Source organism: Corapipo altera, unplaced genomic scaffold (genome assembly GCF_003945725.1).
Source record: "Corapipo altera isolate COAL_440 unplaced genomic scaffold, ASM394572v1 61553, whole genome shotgun sequence".
Classification (NCBI taxonomy): Eukaryota; Metazoa; Chordata; class Aves; order Passeriformes; family Pipridae; genus Corapipo; species Corapipo altera.
Genome location: NW_020884918.1, coordinates 3,061,449 through 3,078,326, shown reverse-complemented (window position 1 = coordinate 3,078,326; position 16,878 = coordinate 3,061,449).

Here is a 16,878-nt window from a genome sequence, read left to right as displayed (position 1 = left end):
GCAGCTGGTGCCTGCACAACCTCCAGGCATATTTTGGTGCAGCACTTTTTTTTTTTTTTTTCAGTGCTAATCATCTCACAAGCTGGAAAATGGGCCATTTCTCTCCTCCCTCTCCCCCTCTTTGTTGCTCACTTATTGGGGAGGAATGGGAGAGGATAAGGGGAGGGGGGGGATCATTTGACCGGCACGGTTTTGTATCAGTCCTCCATCTGCTGCGAAGCTGGCCTGATTTTTTTTAAGCCAACATTGGCTCTGCGCATGCAATGGGAGAGATAAGAGTATGTGTGTGTGTTTGTGGGTGGATATGGGCAAGGGGAGAGACAGAGACACTGGTGCTTAGAAGTTTTTCCAGAGGGGTTTGCGGCAGGGATGGGCGCCAAGCTGAGTTCCTCGGAGAGGAAGGGTTTGTGCCCAGGTGAAGGGATGGGGTGGGTGAGCGAAGGACATGGCGTGAGATGGAGAGAACCACCCCTTCACATTGCCCTGGCATCAGCCTGAGGGAGGTCAGTGCCACAGCCATGGAGTTGAACGTCCTAAAGTTTGAGATCACGCAGAAGGGAACATAGAAACATGGAATCATGGAATCGTAGAATCAGAGAATGGTTTGAGTTAAAAGGGAACTTAAAGCTCATCTCATTCCTATCACTTTGCCATGGGCAGGGACACCTTCCACTAAAACAGGTTGCTCAAAGATCTTTCTAGCCTGGCACAAAAAAACTGGACATGTATAAAGGCACTGTCCCCCATACTTTGTCCCTCGTCTGGCCAGGGAATGATGGGGAAGAGAAGCGGGTAATTGATACGGGTAATTTGCTGCTTTTCAACAGACCAGTATAACACATTCTAAACAGTTTTCCCCTTCTGTCTGGGCTACCTTCCCAGTCCAAAACAACAATTATTTCTGCAGAACTTTCCACTCAAGACTCTGCAGCTTTCAGCAGTACTTAAGCAGCTTTGAGAATGCTGTCAACCTCTAGCAGAGGGAAACCGAGGCGCAAGCCAGAGCCTTGCCCAGTGTTGACATACAGAAGTCCTGTGTCAGAAACAGGACATATACCCATTTTCTTGTTTTTCTCACTGCTGTATGATGGGCATTGCAGCAGACTGAGGTGACGAGGTCCCTACTGCTGCAGTCTGGGGAGAAAGTCAACAGGACAAGACTGCGAGGCTCCCTTGACACAAAATCTTGCATTTGGAGAAGGTACATAAATGTACCATTGGTTTGGAGTATTTAGTTTTTGTCTGTTATGACAGATCTGGAAGGTCAATTTTCCCTTCTCTGACAAGCAGGTTGCAATCAGCAGGTTTTGTTCTGAGCTGAGGTTGTCTCCAGCCTCCTCTATCCCCCTGCCCTCCCCTGGCCACAGTGAAGTTTCTCCCTCTCTTTCTGGATCTGCTGCTGCTGCATTGCCAGCCCCGGCTCTTTATCTCCTGTCCTATGCGTCACCCTCTGCAGCAGTTTTTCAGTTAACAAATTGTTACACTTTCACTCCTTACCTGCTCCTCCTCCACCTCCTCCTCCTCCAAAACAGAAAGCAATGACCAAACACCAACAACAGCATCTCCGCAACTTCGGGGTGTCTCCAGCTCTTTGGCTGCTTCCAAAAAGTTCAGTGCATCAGGCAGGAGATGCTGCAACATGCCAAATCTCCTCTGACTAATTTTGCCTTGACTTTTCCCAATTCTTCCCTTGTCTCCTGTCGTTTGTAGTCGAGTGCCTTCCACTCAGTCCCAAGACGGTTGATTTCCCCCCTCGGGGCATTACCAGCTGCCATATATGAGTTTCTCCTATAGAGATTGAATGAAAACATATACTGTGCTGGAGTGTTAACTTGTAATGCAGCTATCAGCAGAAGTACATATCACTCTGGGTGGCATTAGTCAATTATGACAGAAAGCCCATTGGCGACACAAGTCAATTGATAATAAAGCATAATCTCTCTTCCCCCGTCACATATTTACCAGCCATGAACTACTGTAGCATATTTCCTATTCACAGATGAATGCTCCAGCCGTTCAGATGGGTATTTTTCAGAGCTGAATGCAATCTAGAGGGTTAATGGCTCCAGTGCAGTGGTCTGAGGACAAAGCCACTGCAGGTGCAAAGCTAAACGGGGAGTTAATTGGGTAGCAGGTGAACATAAACACAGAACACAGAGGGTGTGGAAAAGGTTTTAGTGAGGAGGAAGGACCGGTGGGAATGCAGAGCCGTAGAGCCCCAAAATAAAGACGTATTGAACTTTCCTTCCCTGTGCCGCAGTCTTTGTTGCACAGAGTCTCTGCTCTTTGTGTATTGTTTGGCTCTCCAAAATGCTGCTGCTCCTGCTGTCAGGGCTCCCAGTCTGGGATACAGGCAGGAATCATCCCAGCAGCTGCTGCTGGAGGACGGGGCTTACGGAGGATATCGGTGGATGGTTCATATCGCGCCGTGGGGATGGTGTGCAGAGGGGAGTGAGGCTCCCTGCCATGAGGGAGATGAGGAGGCAGAGTCTGAGGCTGCTCCACTCAATTCAGGGCATAAAGCTGGAGCCTGGGAGATGGAGAGGCGGGGGAAAAAAGAGGCAGAATCAGGCAGATGGAAACAGCCGGCCCTGCCTCGTAGCAGGACGGTGCAGTGAGCCATGAGCCAGGCAGGGATGTGAGCAGCCAAGCACAGAGAGGGGAGAAGGCAGTGCAAAGGGTGGGGAAGGGGAGCTGATAGAAACCATGTCCAGAAGGCACAAGGGACCCAAAATAGCCAAGCTAAAGTAAAACACATGGATGGGAGGAGAGGTGGTACAGTCTTAGAGGATCAACCAGCTGATTGGGGTCTCAATCACTCCTGGTGAGGTGAGTGCTCTCCCAAAGCAAGCTCAAGCTCAGAACTGGGATGCCACCACCAACCAGATCTGGGCTGCCCATCACAAATCATGTGCAGAGTGAGCCATTGCAGAGGTGACTAACCTCTTCTTCTTGGACTCACCAGCTCCACACCCTTGGGTAAAGGTGAGTTCTCCCCGGTGGTCAGAAGCATCAGGGCCTCCCTCCCATGGCTGCTGTAGGGCAGCAGTACCTGCTGGAAGGGGCACCTGGCCCACCAGACTCACATCTGAGCAAATGCCCACAGATGACCTCAAAAGCCATCCAACACCCCCACTCCCCCACCTGTGCTGACCTTTCCTCGAGTTTGGTGCTTCACTGCTAAGCTCTGATTTCTCAAAGCCTGTGGAAGGGAGCAGCATGAGCAGGCACTGTTAGGCAGTGCTTTGCTGGGAGGGGTGGCTGCTGCACTGTTATTTAAAGCTAGCTGAAATAAAGTAGTCCTGCTTCCAATTTTGTTTCCTGTGTCCTTAAATCAACTGCTCCAGACAGGTCAGTTGTTTTTAATCAGACAAAGAGACGAAGCAACATTTTTTTTTTATGTGAAAGTCAGAACTGAATCTTTTAATTGGCACAGCTCTTGGCTTTTATGAGAGCACACTAGGCTGTGGTCTTTCACTCTGTGCTCCTTGAGAGTCACTTGGCTGGCAGTGGGACATAACTGCATCTTCATCTTGCCCCATTCTGCTCCATTGCCAGCGTGTCATGCTCCCCCCACCCCTCCTCTCCATCAAAGGTCCAGGAACCTTGCTTGCAGAGCAACCTTCATCCTGGCACAGGATGGAGCAGAGCAAGGGGTGCTTCCAGAGACAGTTACTGGAGGGCCCAGCTCTGGAGGCGAGGCAGCAGGAGGCCACCTTCATGGTTGAGTTCCCCCTTACAGCCTGTGCTTTATCTGGATATTGATAACCCAAATAGCTCTCCTAATCAGCTGGTAATGGATTCCACCGGGAGTACCTTATTTATCTACCACCTCTTCAAACTTCAGTCCTCTGTCTCCTTGCTGTCTCCCAGCCAGCCCAGCGTGCTGGGCAAGCACCTCTCATTTTTCAGAGCAGGGCAATACTCTCCTGCCACCAGTTCCTCTGTGGAAGTGCAGCCTCTCCCAAACACTGCAAGGTAGGGAGGTGTTTTAAACCAGATGAGGTGGGGGATTTGGTTCTGTTCTCGCCTAATGGGGCTGCATTAAGAAGAACAAACACATCTGTTCTTTACTGTCTCTGCTGGCCACACGGTCAGAGGTACACAGTGCTGTGGGCGGCTCCATGGGTGAGGGGAGAGCACAAATCTCTTTGTCTTCATGCCTGCGTGTGCCTACACATATGTGCACGTCTATGTGCTCCTATCTGTATGTTTTTCTAAAATTTGGAAAACTACTTTTTTTCCTCCTGCAGCCCATCAGAGGATTAAGCCACTCCACATCCCTGCACTGTTCTTCAGTGGGTGCATGTCCACAGGTGACACAGTCCTGGGTATCACAAGGTCTATGCAGCGACCACATTTGGTCTGGAAATAGTGTGTTTGTATGGCTTTGTAGACTCAAAAAGGCTCGGTCAGCTTTTGTACTGACTCTCTTGTGAGACAGAAATGCTCACTTTTATTTTCTTTTTGTGGTTTCTGGGTGCTGTTGGAGTAAAAGGGAGCTTGACCACTGGCTTCACTAGAAGCAGACTTTTGCCCTGCAGGCAGCAGACAGTGTCTGGTGTTTCCCTATCCAAAGGCCAGGTGCAAAAACAATTCTTGCTCTGAGATGTGGGTGATGACTGCTCTCTTGAAATACACAAGTTGGTCTGTAGCCACCTAAGTTAAGCCAATGGCTTCTGACACTCAAATACAAGTGTGTAGAAAGGAGATAAAAGGTGTTTCACAGCTCCTCTTTTGTTTTCTTCTTCTCTTTCACTTTTTTTTACTCCAGTCCAAATCTGTACACCAGAAAAAAATTCAGTGTGACACAAGAACAACTCATTACCTTACTGTCTCTAAAAGTTCTTTTGTCTTGAAAAGTATTTTCTCTGGGAGTGCTGAAGCATACTTATGGAAATCAACTTGTCACACCCAGGGGAACTTGACCTCCTAATCCTCTTTTTACTACTCAGGAAACTGAGGCATAGGCAAGCAAAAAACTTGTCACCATCCCACATCTGGACTCAGCAGGACTTGTTTTTTCCTACCTTGGAAACACAGGCTGGTTTACCTGGAACGGATGAGTTATGCTACTGTAAAATTGCTGTGAATGAGGATGAGTTTGGGCTCCAGGAGTCCTGCCTCCCAAATCCCTGCTCTAAATAGCACATTGTCATAAAAAGCTGACATTAAAAATAGCGTGCACAACTTTGTGCATGGAGAAGCCAGCAATTTACACAGCTGAGCAAATCATAGAAAACTCTAAACAGGGAGTAGAAAAATATTTACACTTCCAAGGCCTGAGTGTAAATTGAAGAAGTACATCCCATTAATGGGCGTTTATGCACATTGTTACATTTCATTTTTCCCTGCGATGCTGAAATTGAAACACTGAGACACAAATGCACCAGGAGTTGATCAGTGATGGTACTTCTGCACCCACCAGCCAGATGACATACCTGGGATAGGAGTGAAATACATTTCATGCATTGCCTGGATGCAGGGAAGAACAGAAGGTAGTCCCATGCCTTCCTGATGACCACATGTATAGCAGTTCACCCTCCCTGAGCAATGGCCACCAACGTGGTCAAGTCCAAAATTAAACGTGTTCTGAGAAAAATCAGCAATGCTGAGCAATATGCTGGGAAAAATCAGCAGTGCTGATCTTCTAGAAGAGCAGGTTGCACAAAAGCTGGTGTTTAATTTGGATTTGGATTCCGCCTAAGAGCAGCTATGCTTTGGATTTCTTCTCAAAAAAGAAATAGATTTCCAGTTTCTATTTCATTTTCCATCCTTGTTTATACATTCTTTATATACACATATAAGCTGTAGCTACTGTAGCTTTCTTATGTATTCCTGTTATATGCAGAGTAGCTTGCCGCAGCTACTGAAGGAAGGTCTGGAGAGTTGCCCTAATTTATACTAATCTCACAGCCCCTTTGAGATGGATGCAGCCCATTCTTGCAGCAGTATTTTGGTTGCTCTTAGTGTGCAGCTGTTTACAGAGTATGACTGTTTTCAGAGACATTTTTGATAGCTTAGCTTTCGTCAAGATCATTCAGTCGGTAGCTTTTATATCTTGGGAAATCACCTTTTCAGTCACTGATCATTCAAGATGATAGTTAATGCTGAACTAAGGCATTAGAAAGCTATTTGAATGTCCTTCCTTCTCCATGCTAGATTTAGCCCCCCCCCCAAAAAAAAAACAACAAAGAAAAGTATTGCCACCATACTGGGACACTTCCGCCAAAATCCTGGAGAACTTCACAAAGAAGAGCAGCCTGTGCATAGAGGAATTGCATGGGGGAGGGCACATGCTGCTCCAAGCTGTTTGGGTTACCTCCTCATTTATCAGCATGGGGTTGGAGGCTTAAGAAATGTCTCAGAAGGGGATTGGGAAGTGGGGAAGGCTTATATCAGAACTGAAACAGGGGAAGGAGAAGGCAAGAAAAGCCATGAAAAAGGGGGACCTGACTGGCCGAGTGAGCTGGAAGTGGTAGGTGACAACAGGAGCAGAGCCAGTTCATTAAGACAGTCCTTTAAGTGTTTGCTGGCTGAGAAGTCTGTGTGACAGGTTGGGGAATGATTGACACCAATCAAATCCTCACCTTTCGCAACAGACAGTGTCTGGTATGGCCAAACTGTTAAATCCCCAGCAATATCCCTGACCATGGTGTCACGGCAGTCAGAGGCAGGACCAAGCTGAAGGGTACAGACAGATCCTATAAATTTGATTTAAGACATCGAAAATTCATCACTGTTGGCTCACCAGTTCAGTTCTGTAGGTGAAGCGGGATTTAAGGCATGATCAATACTTCTGCAGAAGACCTTACTGCTGAGGGTGGGGAGAGGTAATAGGGCTGAAGCAACAACTAGAGCTAACAATAAAGAAACTGCCCTTCTACTTTGGAATGGAGAAAGGGGATTTTTAGGCCTTGACCTTCACTCTAATCTTGTCCCCTGTCCCTTCAGGCCCTTTAATTGATCGTTTAGGGACAGAGGTCAAAGCATCGATACAATTAGGTAGTTGCTGTTGGTTATATGTACACAACGTCTAGCAAATGGTATGTGACAGGAGTAAGGAGAAGGAGGATAAAAAAAAATAAAATTAATAAAAATGACTGCTTTTGCATTTAGAGGATGTGTTTTTGGGGGGCCAGGAAATTGTTAGGTCTCCTGTAATTGAACTGGAAGACTAAATTGTGAGGGTAACTCTTTCTTTCTGGAGATTGTGTTGAAATGCAACATCTCCTGAACATTTCTGTTCAGACCAGTTTTTGTTATTGGTGCTGGCAGCTTGGGAGAGATAAACAGTTCTTTTTCTTCTTTCTCCTAACAATTTTTAACCTAGGCGTTGTTAAAGATTCATCATACTTAAATACACACAGTGCTGACTTCTCATTACTCCTTGCCTAAAAACACTGCAGAATCCTCTTAACAGTTATTTATTATGCCCATCTTGTAGATTGCTTTCTGGGACATAGGGAGGTTGTGACAAAGATTTCAGGTCAGGCTTTATGCCCATGCAGGGGGCTTAGGACTGCCTTCCTCCTTAATTCCAGCCCTGTGAATTGTGGATGTGGGAGCAGAGGAGCGAAGAGGGGTGTGTACCCATTTGCACAGGTGAGCAAGGGGAGGCTCTGGGTCAGTAAAGTCCTGTGAGCTGCGTGGTAGAATCACCTCTGACTCACATGACTTGCTTCATGCATGTGGGTGAAGGTTACCTTTAGAAAAAGATAATAAAGAGAAAGGAAATTTACATTAAATCCTTGCTAGGTAGGACCAGTGTAAATTTGGTGAAGGATTAAAATTTAGAAAGGGTTAATATCCTGTACCTGCTCCAGAGCAATGCCTGAGCCAGATGCTGCCAGCCAGATGTTTTGCACTGATCATATTTCCCTTCCCATCCCTCTATTTTGTAAGTGTATCCGGTGCTTGTTCTTAATGTACTTCAAGATCTTGGTATAAAATATGCTGTATAATGATTCAGTGTAAATACCCAAGGTTGAATGTTGTGTTTTCATAGCACCCAGATTATATTTTCCTCCATAGAGGGGATACCTGTATGTCATGCTGAGAAGTGTGGATGGACCAGTACAAGCTGGAAAGCTTTTCCAGACATTCTGCAGGGAGGCAAAAGCTATCTGTCAGCACCTTTCACGGACACTAAATGAAACAAAAAAAAATATTTAGATGAAAAGCCCTTTAATAGAGTAAACAGAATGCCTGGAGGAGAATGTTCCTCTTCATCATTTAATCACACACAGACCTGAGCCAGAAGTTTGCTTGAATTTGACATACGAGTCTGAAGGCTGGTGAGCTCTGAGGCACTCACCAGCTCTTACTGTGGTCTCAGGGAAGGATCACCGACGTACTCAGCTGTCAGAATGCATCGCTGTTCTTTCAGACCTGTTGCCCACGAACTCCACTTAGGCTTTTCATTGCCTGGTGGTAGACAATAAAAACCGCTTACAGAGACAGCCAAAATTGCTAGAGAATCTTCTTTTGAAAAACAAAACCTGGAAGTTTAGCCTTTGGGAAATTCATTTTCTATTGAGATGTAATTTGTGAAGTTTTTAAAGAGCAACTTTGGATTTTCAGGTTTAAGAGGACTTGGAGGAAAGCAACAAAGTATAAATCATAAAGGCAAAACTTTTTCCCCCCTAAATGTATTTCTTGACATGTTTTTGAGTGCCATAGGAAATTTGTGTCTCCCTGAAAACTAGTATTTGTCAATATATAGTCTTTCTTTTCTCCTTGGAAATACGAGCAGAAGATTAAAGTTCAGATCTGCAGAAAGCATCGTAGCACTTCTCTGAGGCTAGCAACAGCTCCTTTTATCTGATGGCAACACTGTGCATAGGATACATGGTTGAAGACTTCCCATCCTCTCCTAAAAAGGCAGCAACACGGATATACTCTACCCACTTTAGTGAGTGATGCTCAGAGCACCATTTCAGAAAGCCATGAGGTATAGCTCTAGCTGCTGGGAATTTTTGAACCTCTGACACAGGTTTGAGATTCTTACAGGAAGGCATCTGATTTCACAAATGGTTTTCTCAGAATAATGTCCTTTTTCTCACACATGTGTAGCTCTTATTTTCCAAGTTTTGGTGTGAGTGAATGGACAGACCTTCCCTTTTGGATGTTTCATACAGCTCCACTGAGTTGGAAAAGGTCTGTAGTAATTGCTGCTGCTGCAGATCAAAAACAAAGGAATACCAGAATTGTATAGGAACTTGGAAGGGAAAAGCAAGCAGCTGCATTAGAGAAAGGGGTCTTTGAGGGGGAATGGTCCCTCCCAGAGCTACTGACTACAAATATTTAGATTTTTCTCCTTTGAATTCCACTTGCTTGTGGAGATAGTTACCAGTAGTGAAGCACTGGGGAGCAGGACACTCTGGAGTTAGTGTCTATAAATACATGATGTGGCTCTAGACCCGAGCAGGAGTTCATGTCAGAGGGTAAAGGCTTTCTTGCCCCGCAGCCATCTTTCAGAGGAGGGTACTGCAGAGTTTGCCTGTGGTGTTTCATGTGCTCTCCTGCTCTTGTTTTCACCAGTGAAAGGGTGCTCTGGTGTAGGCTGAGCTGGCATCAGATTCAGGCCCCGTTTAATTCCCTTCCTATATTGATAGAGAGGCATGTCTGTGTGCACACCACAGAGCATGAATGCGTTGCTGTCCCTCGAGGAAAGAGACTCATTGAATAATCCTTTTTGTTTAGTATTATTAAGTGGACCATGGCCCTGATTTTGCTTGTTTTGCTGCTATTCCTTTGGGACGAGAGAGGTGGCCTTGTTCACGCCACTGATTCTCAACATGGTGAGCAAGATTTTAAAGAAATATAAATCCCTTCGAGAGAGGAAGGGTTACACGGCAGAGCTGAATAATAGGCTTTAATAGGCAAACCAAACAGTTAAATAAAAGATGCACACGGCATGCTAAAACTTAAGGAATGCATATTCAATGCAATGCATTATTAAATACAACGGTGAACATATGGGTGCCTACAATTAATGTATATAAATAGCTGATAAAATTGCTCAGTATTAGAAAGCTAGCGGCAAAAATGACCTCATATGTCAAGCAGACAAGCAGGCAGTTACCATTTTCTTTGTACACCTTACAGATGATAAATTAGTTTTATGGTCTGCATGGGGCCCTTATCACATTACAGCACCAAGTGTTTGATAAAGAAAAAAAATGCCTCAGCTAAAAATCGAACTGAAATTTGGAGTCCCCGTGGACCTCATTTTTTTAACGTAAAGAATTTTAACCAACTTCCCTTTGGAAAGATTTATTGCTCTAAAGAGAAATGTGTATCTCTATCCTATGTGCTTTTATTACAACTTCTTCTCTTCCCTTCTTCTTCTTCTTTTTTTTTCCTCCCCCTGACATTAGGTATAATATGAGACTGCTGTAACAGATTCATTATTGATTGGGGGATTTAGTGGTTACAGCAGAGGGAAGGGGCAGGTAGGACTCCTGGGTTCTGCTTCTGTCTTTTCTACTGACCTTGGGTGAGCTGTTTCAGCTCCCAAAAACTCAGTTTCTCTATCTCCAAAACATGAAGGAGCAAGAAAGCGGCCGTTAGGCACAACTATTCATTGTGCCCAGAAACCCTGGAGAAAATCTGTGTACTGGGCTTGTTCTGCACTCAGTGGTGGGCAGGGACTCTGCTGTGGAGACTGTACCTTGGGACACGTGGTGCTGTAACTCAGAAATTTGTTTCCTCCTTTACAAAGGGAGAGGGATGGATAGATGCATTTACCAAGAAGTCCAGCAGTTCTGCCTCTGCTAACCCTCTGCTTTTGACTGATCTTTTCCTGCTTTCGTCAATCTCTGCTGTGCTGGCACATGTGGCTCCTTATAGGCATATCTTCCAAGCATTATATCCCTTTTCCAGAGCTAAAATGGTTTTTGAGACTGCGGAAAGGATCTGGGAGACACTCATGAGCTTGTGGCTAGACACAGAGGCTGGTGTGTGGGGTGAAGATCAAGCCACACAACCTCGATGCACACAGCATGAGGTGCAGCAGTTTTAAGGGGGAGCAAAGCAATGTCAGAGCCAGTCCACGGCTCCTTCTCCTCCTCCTGCTTTGGAAAGACTCTTTCCAGAGGTGATCTTCAGTAAGTACCAGTTTCCCAGCTCTAAGCAAGTATTTTGCGACCCCTAGACCTTGATTTTCTTGTTTTCCATCCCTCTGTGCCTGGAAGGGATACTCTGAGGTAAAGGCATGGAGGCTGCTCAGAGGGAGGGTTGAACCTCCAATGCAATGGAAGTAATTTTCCCCATAAGCAATAACCATTTCCCTTTTCATCCCCCCCAGACTGTGTTTTATCTCTTAAAGAGATATTAGGAAGAAATTTTTTCCCTGTGAGGGTGGTGACCCCTTGGCACAAGTTGCCCGGAGAAGCTGTGGATGCCTCATCCCTGGCACTGTTGATTGGAGCAACCTGGTCTAGTGAAAGGCGTCTCTGCCCATGGTAGGGGTTGGAGCTAGCTGGCCTTCAATGTCCCTTCCAAGGAAAATAATTCTATTATTCTATGCCCGGCAGGTAATTAGTTCTCAGATGTAACACTGGGCAGGGGTTTGTTTAGGTATTCCGTGGCTGAGTTTAGTTATTGAGGCACATCTCTATCTGAGTCTCTCCCTACAAACATAAATAATTAGCTACTTGTGACATAGTTTTTTAGGACACTGCAGTATGGGATAACACTGCTTCCATTTAATTACTTGCTGAAATCACTAAGACATTAAGATTTAAGCTTGTGCTTAAAATTAAGCTCAGAGTTAAACACCTTTATGAATTAAATTAACACATTCTTGCCATGCAATGAAGTTGAAAATACCTTTGGAAGTCCCCCTATAAAAATGAGTAATGCTGTATTTCCCCACTGACAAATCTCTACTGAAATACCATACAATGAAAGAAGAATTTATAGCTGTAAACATGGCTTGCGAAGAGGGAGGCAACCTCCAGAATTTAGCAATCACATTTGTTAAGGTTTCTCTAAAGTCTAAACTCCCAATTAACAAGCAAATCATCATCAGACAGTCAGTGAATGGCAAATTCATTCTATTCAACATCTTTTCAGAAGTGGATTTTGTGCACTTATCTCCATGAAAACCCAGCAGGAAAGTTTTCCATGAGAATGATCCTACATCTGCCTGTTTTTAATGACTGTAATGGCAAGCAATATTCTACAATTACTTTGGTGATCTCATTTCAAGCATGCAAATCATATTATTTAAGAGCCCAGCAAAAGTCATTTATTTCTTGGAACTGCCAGCTAACTTTGGTGGGGTGAGGAAACGCTGCGCTTGGAATTAAAAGCCCTGATGTCTTCTAACCTTCCACGGTGGAGTTATAAAATTTGACCAACAAGGTCAGACAAGAAGTCCTGAAAATGAGTCAGAGAGAGAGAGAGAGAGAGAAGGGGGGGAAACCACCACCCTATATTGTTTATTACCAAGTCTTCTAGGTGTTCTCTTAGCTGAATAAAGAGCTCATAACTGGCTATCATATTGGACACCAGCTAATGGCAAGAAAAAGTGAATACAAAGTCATCCCAGAAAGACATCTGGGAAATGAGATCTTTTCACTGCCACTGTTACCATTCTGAAAAGCAAACGGGTATCCATTCTGGGTTTGTTGTGGACAAAGTCAATTTTATTCATATTCATCCTAAAGCGTTTGGGTGTATATACCATTGTGGTTTTGCTAACTCATACATCAAAATGTACATAATATCTTACTGTCTGTCTTCTGTTGGTACAGCTGTCTCTCTTTACTATCCTTTTTTTTTCATTGGATGGTATTTTTTTCATTGGTGTTGGGCTAAAGAAGCTCCATAGCTGTCAACGAATTTTGATACAATAGAGAAAATATAATTGCCTTGTGCAGTCTATTTTCAGCTAGTACTTACTTATTTATTTTGTTTTAAATATTCATCTCTTTGCTTGTTTGTTAATTTAACCCATGTGGAGACTCAGTGAATGGTGTGACAAGATATATATGGCAAGAACAATTTAACAAGATATGTGAAACCATTTCACTTCAGGTTGCCACTCCTGTCTAAGCCTGATAAATGCTAACCAAAAAAATAAAAAAAAATAAATAATAATAATAAAAAAAATAGCTTCTAATAATCATGGGTTTTGTCCAGAAATAAACCTCAGCCTTTATTCTTCTGCCCAATTTTCCCCCCTCTGCTCCAGCTGCCTGTTGATTAAGGAAGGTGTAAGTGGGCCACGGAGAAGGAGAAAGGAGAAACCTCTTGCTACAGTGCCTCATATCAAAGCTTTGAAGAGTTGTCCCATACTCATATTTTATAGTCTCCTTTTTTTACCACAGTTACATGGGAAGAGTTTTTGTGGAAACTGATTATCAGTTCCAAATGTGACAGTGATTTAAAAATTACAAACCAGACTGTGGAGTAGAATTTCTCAAAGTGGGAGGAGATGTAGTTCTTGACAGGAGGTCAAGAAAGAGATGTAAGCCTTAGAAAACCATGGAAAAGGTCCCTCTCTGCTTGAGCCTCACCCTTTCATCCTTTGTCACCAGCTTTCCCCTGGAAGATTTCAGGGTGAGCAGTCCTTGGGTGCTGAGAGCTGTTGGAATTGTACCAGGGAGTCATGTGTCTAAAAGTACTAAAGCTTTACACAGACACCTTTTTTTCCCTATTTGGTCTGTCACTGGTCAAAATGAACAATGTTAGTTCTGTTCTCATTCACAAAGGTATTAAATCAAAATAAACCTGGGACTTTTCCACTAAAGTGTACCAGACTGTTACACCAAATACCTGCTCATTTAGCGTATTTAGAGGACTAAGTTTCAGCTTTTGGTTGTAGATCTCCACTCACAAGATATTTTGTCTTCTTAGTCATTGAAATTAGTGGAGCTTAAGCTCGTTGATACTTTTATCGATCTGAGATTTACTGGTGAATTATATTGCAGAGTTATTTAATGTCTGCACAAAAGTGATTAAAATACTACATCACTTACAGAGCTTTGCTTCTGTATTATTCATCCCCTTGCTGGAGTCCTCAAGTCTACTTATCAGCTTAGTCTTCTTAGCTTGGTCACTGTGCTTGAATGTTTCAGTCAGGTGAATGACCTTGGCTTTGGTTGTATTGAGGGTTACACGGGTTTGGGGAAAAGTACTGTTCTTTATTATGTATATAATAGTAACCAAGGTTTTTCAGAAACAAATTAAGGACACAAATCTTACCCTCAAGAGTTTATGATTTGAATGGATCTATAACATGATGAATGAACACAATAGAAGCAGAAGGAGGAAAGAAAAATATAGGGTCAAGCATCACTAGAAAAGTCTGTGTCGTTTCATTGATGAATTACACATACATTTACTGGTTCTATTTCAAGTGTTATGGAGTGTAATTGGTATTGTATGTACATATACATGAAAGATGACTGAGAGATAAGATTGCTAGAAATCAGTTGCTGCTGCTAATGCAGCATATCTGTTATATGGTATATATATTTTTATATATGTATTATTAAATCCATAAAATCATTTAATATTCTTTTGGAAAGATATAGTCCTCTGAGTGACTGGCATCTGGCATGCTCTCAGCAGCATATCAGACACTCTTGGATGACACAGTGCAACTGGCTTTTCAAGGTATGGGGATGCCAAGATTTTAACATGAAAATTACTTCTGCCCAGTGTGAATCAATAGCTCTATTCTTTCATTAGTCACTCACACTTTGAGTCCACGGCGCTTGGTCTGCTTGACCTTATTTATCCCACCATGGAGTTCATGGTAAAGAAAGCCATCAACAACCAAACAACTTCAATAAAAGCGATTCCCTGCATCTACCAACCCAGAGATAAATGCCTCAAGTTATGATTTCAGCTAGTGCTGTTGACCCAAATCCAGCTTTGATTACGAATTTTATAAGGGATGATTCTTTAGTTGTAAATTACTCACAATTGGAAGGGCTTAGGAAAGGTCTTGAAGATCCTAGACACATCCTGGGGAGAAGGAAAGCCATAGAATCATGGAATCATAGAATGTTAAGGGGTTGCAATGGACCTTGAAGGTCATCTAGTCTCACCCCCCCTGCCATGGGCAGAGACACCTGCCACTAGACCTGGTTGTTCCAGGCCTTATCCCACTTGGCTTTGAACACCTCCAGGGCTGGGGCATCTACAACCTCCTCGAGCAACTTGTGCCAGTGATTCACCACCCTCACAGTGAAAAATTCCTAATATCTAAGCTAAATTTTCCCTCCTTCCATTCGTACCCATCACTCCTTTTCCTATTACTACAGATCCTGATGAACAGTCCCTTTCTGGCTTCCCTGTAGGTCCCGTTCAGATACTGCAGAAACCTTTTCCCCCTTCTCAGGATGTTTCCATTTATCCTCTTAGTACTTTCATGGTTCATTTCCCAGAGCAAAGCCAGCAAAGGGTACTAGGTACCAAGTCATAGTGAGGAAATACAGGATAATGAGAAAATGGCTGTGGACTGCTTTTGGGTTTAGGTTTAGGAGCATGGCAGGACAGGGACCAGCTATGTGAGTATGTGAAAAATTGTGATCAGATTAGATTTTTAAATGGACAGAGCTACTTCGTATAAGAATTAGGAAAGTGAACAACTGGAGGGATAACAAATTACCTCTATGTAAATCCATACTTAGAATCTGCCTGTATGCAATGTTTATGTTGAATGTTAAATTATACCAAAGCAATTTTTTGTGTGTTTGCTCTGCAGACAAAGGCATGGCTGGCAGTTGTGAGGCTCTGGGCTGGCTTGAAAGTGGCTGTGAGCTACAACAGTCATGTAGCCATGCTAGTTTAAAGTTTGGTATGGGCTATAAACCTTACCAGAGAAAAGGGTGGAAATAAATAACATGACAGTAGTGCAGCTCAGCTCTGACATGCACAGGCAGCTAAATCAAAACTAACTTGAGGTGGCTAGGTGAGTTATGGTCAGACTTTTGACTGCAGTAATATGATTTTCATTGGGAACATACCTAAAGTAAGGTGAGATGCAGCATGAATAAAACCGTAAGGTAGGTTTGAGGATTTTTAAGGAGTGACTACTTTTGGAACAAGTATAAAACTTATGAACATATAAATATATAGAACAGAAATAAAGACATAAAGTAAGATTTTCTGATCTTCCACTTTACTTGTAATTAAAATGGACAAGAGATCTCTCTGCTTCTATTCATGTGTCCAAACGGACAACATAAGGCGAGAAAACTGAGCTGCATTTTCCCAAGTATGGTGTGCTTGTGTTTGGTCTATCTGTCTACCTGCTTATCTAGCCCTCCCTCTAATCATGTAAAACCACAGAATGAACTAATAGCAGCTTTCCGAGATGAAAACAACTGTATTATCTTTTCATATTTTCTGAAGCAGGCCAGCATTTCATCATTTCACTGTGTTTGGTTGTTATGTTAGATTGTTTAATGTAATAGAATGACATGACAGTGGTACACCAGATACATCAGAATTATGAACACTGGAAAGAGACAGTGATAAAGTGTTTCAAGATACATGCAATCCTGATAGTGCTATAAGTTTCTGCAATTGATTAAAGACATTTCCCCTGTGCCACCTCATTATTACACATCAAAGGGGAAAAACAAGGGCAAGCTGGATAGCAGGAAAAAAAAAGAAAAATATGTTGTATCCGTGCATCAGAAATCCCCTAGATGTGTTAAATTAATGTACAAGTATAAGTAAGCTTGAGAGAGACTAAAATAGATTTGGAGGGAAAAAAACCCAACTTTGTGTTACTTGTCTTGTAGATTGACATATCTGGAAGAGAGATTATGGGAAAGCATCTGAGCAAGTAAGAAAATGACAAACTCAGTATTGCTGTAGAGATCAAAGAGCTTTCCAGCAGCTGCAAGA